The sequence below is a fragment of the Notamacropus eugenii genome, chromosome 4, assembly GCF_028372415.1.
Source record: "Notamacropus eugenii isolate mMacEug1 chromosome 4, mMacEug1.pri_v2, whole genome shotgun sequence".
Lineage (NCBI taxonomy): Eukaryota > Metazoa > Chordata > Mammalia > Diprotodontia > Macropodidae > Notamacropus > Notamacropus eugenii.
The window spans coordinates 109,097,247-109,100,103 of record NC_092875.1 but is presented as its reverse complement, the minus strand read 5'-3'; positions in this window follow the sequence as shown (position 1 = coordinate 109,100,103).

Sequence of the window (2,857 nt, the reverse complement as noted above, 5' to 3'; positions counted from 1 at the left end):
AAATAAATAAATAAATAAATAAATAAATAAATAAATAAATGGGTTACACTAGAGAAAAAAAAAAAGAAAGTGGAATAAATGTTTCCTTTTGACTCCTTTGGTCAAGACTCTAATTTTATTAAGGGAGGTCATCCCACACACTGTTCTCTATCACTGATTTATGTATGTATGGGTGATAGGGAAAGGAGAGAATGTACATTTATTTGGAAAGGAATACTTGCAATAAAGTGAGTTGCAGGTGAAAAAAAAAAAAACTGTCAAAGTGTTCCTGATTCAATTAGCAGACCTCTCATATGACCGGGGATTTTCCCTTCTCTCAGATGGAGGACATTGCATTTTCTTCCCATCTTCTGATTGCAGTAAAGGGTAGAATAACTCCCAAGCATTCTCATTAGTAGCAATTATTGTAGATGATGGAATGCATGCATCCCGAAATGTCCAATGAAGTTTAATTAATACTATTTCTATTTACTCATGTGTATAATCTTGCATTTGAAATTCTCCCCAAAATGTCTACAGCATGACATGCTCAACCATATCTTCCTCCTTGTAACTGGACACCTGCTACACAAACCACCTGTCCAGCCTCAGCACTGGTCCTGTTCACAGGGGACAGGATGTTGACAGCACAGGGAGCCCAATATTTCAATGAAATGAACAGTATTGTGTACTATAGAGTATAGAACAATTTGCTCATTAATACACAGTAGAACAACGGGAATAATGATGAAGAATATTAGTGTGCAAAAAGTTATTCAAAAGATTTTGATATGGACTTGAGTTTTCCTCACATGCCTCTCAGTTGAATATAAAATCCCAGAAACAAAACCTCACCATGAAGTGGCCCTTTCTCAGTTTACAAGCTTTTCAACTTCGTTGAGGGTTCACATCTACGGAAACTTATTCTAATTAAGCACCAAGCCCTTTGTATTTCATCCTCAAAAGATTAAGCCATATTACTATTAAATAATATGGTTAAAAAATTTTGAACATTTCAAAGTTACATATAAATGCAACTTTCCTCAACCTTAGTAGTGTAAGGTAGGAGCAGCATGTGAGTAATTTTTGATAAACTATTGCATAATATTGCACTGTAGAGGTGAAAATGGATCATTTATTTAAAATAGAAAAACAGGCTCTAAATACATTAACACCAAAGCAGGTTTCACTACCCATGAGCCAACCAAGCTAGGGCACCAGAGCTTCCCTCACCTCCCTCTCACAGTCTCCCCTATCCCTTCTAACTTCCCCCCTACTCTGACCCCCAACCCTACCCCACCTCACCCCGCCACATACTGAAAGTTGTATTTGAGTCTAGCTGAGACCTAGGCCCCAGCTCTAGGGGAGCTCATGGTGGGATCAAGAACTCACCCATCTGATGACCACCAAGGGTGTCCCACGTTGATGTCTGACGCACCTCAGATACACTGAGAGGGTGGAGGTGACTGTCACAACCACTCCCAACTGGAATGACTAAGGTCTTCCTGGACAAAAGGAAGGCTGTCCTCAGCCAGGTGGAGACACCTCCAGAAACCAAATCATTCCTGCTGCTTGAGTGCTAAACTTCTGGTCCCCACAGGAGGGGAGTGGGACTCTCTAAGGCCACAAAAGTCCTCTCCCTGCTGAGAGGTGACTGGCCGTGCCTTGTTCTTCCCCTGTAAATGGTGTGGTTATCCTCCTCCTCCTCCTCTTCCTCCTCCTCCTGTCTTCCTGTTTTTCCTCCTTGCCATCTTTCTCTCCCTCATCTTTCTCTCCTCACCATATTCCTCTTCCCCCTTTTCTCCTCCACTTTTGCATCCTATCCTCCTCTCTTCTCAGTTCCTGCTTTCTCCTTCCATTTCTTTTTCTTTTGCCATCCTTTCCTTATCTTTTTCTGCTCTCTTCACCTTTGTCTAACTCTTCTTTTTTTTCTTTTCTGCCTCTTCTTTTTTCTTTTCTGCCTCTTCCTTTTTTCTTTTTTGCTTTCTCTTCCCCATCATTCTTTAGTTATAGCATGGAGCCTAGCACAGGTAAACAAGAACTTAGTAAGTGTTTTATCTGTATCTCTATTGAGATATCCCCATTACACATTGCCAGGCCTAGAGGCCTGAGGGCTACCCGAGTCTTACCTTACCTCTATCGGAGGTCTTCGGCTGGCCAAACCGGATGCTCGTATGAGAGAAAGGACGTTCCAGAGTCGAACAAGGGTTGAGCTTTATTTCAGGGTCTAGTTACAAGTACAGGGGAATTCTTCCTTAGGAGGGAGAGAGAAAGATCTCCCAAGGAGGCAAAGATCTTACAATAAGAGATTGGAAGTAGAAGTATAAGTGGGGAGAGGGGGGAGGGGAGAGAAGAAAGAGGAAATGGGAAGCCTTCTGTCCACACACATGGCCCCTCCGCCCAAGAGAGCTTTCAGGCTTTCCTGATCCTACTTAAGCTCTCCAGCCGCATAGTTTGCATCTGAATACCGTGCTGTTAGATAACAATAGTGTACCCAGATCCGGGACAATCTCGAGGGTGGGGAGAGCTCTCTCCCATCACGTTTCTCACGGGAAGAGGCGGAAATACACGAGATAGCTCGGTTCACCTCGATTCCCAGTCTTTTCCTGGGGGGGCCTCGTGAGAACTCTAAGATTTAGAAGTTCACACCTTTACCCGCCCGAGACCGCCCACACGGAATTGAGCTTCTAATCCCAGCAACACATCAATGACACTCAATCCCCACCAATCCTGGCTTCATCCATCATACCCACATTCAAGAGTAGCACATGGATAAAAAGTGCTTATCTGAATACTCTTATTCAAGTGCATTTGAATGGATGATAATGGCTATGAGGAAAGTTAGAACCAAGTGACATATACCTCCTACCCCCAGTAT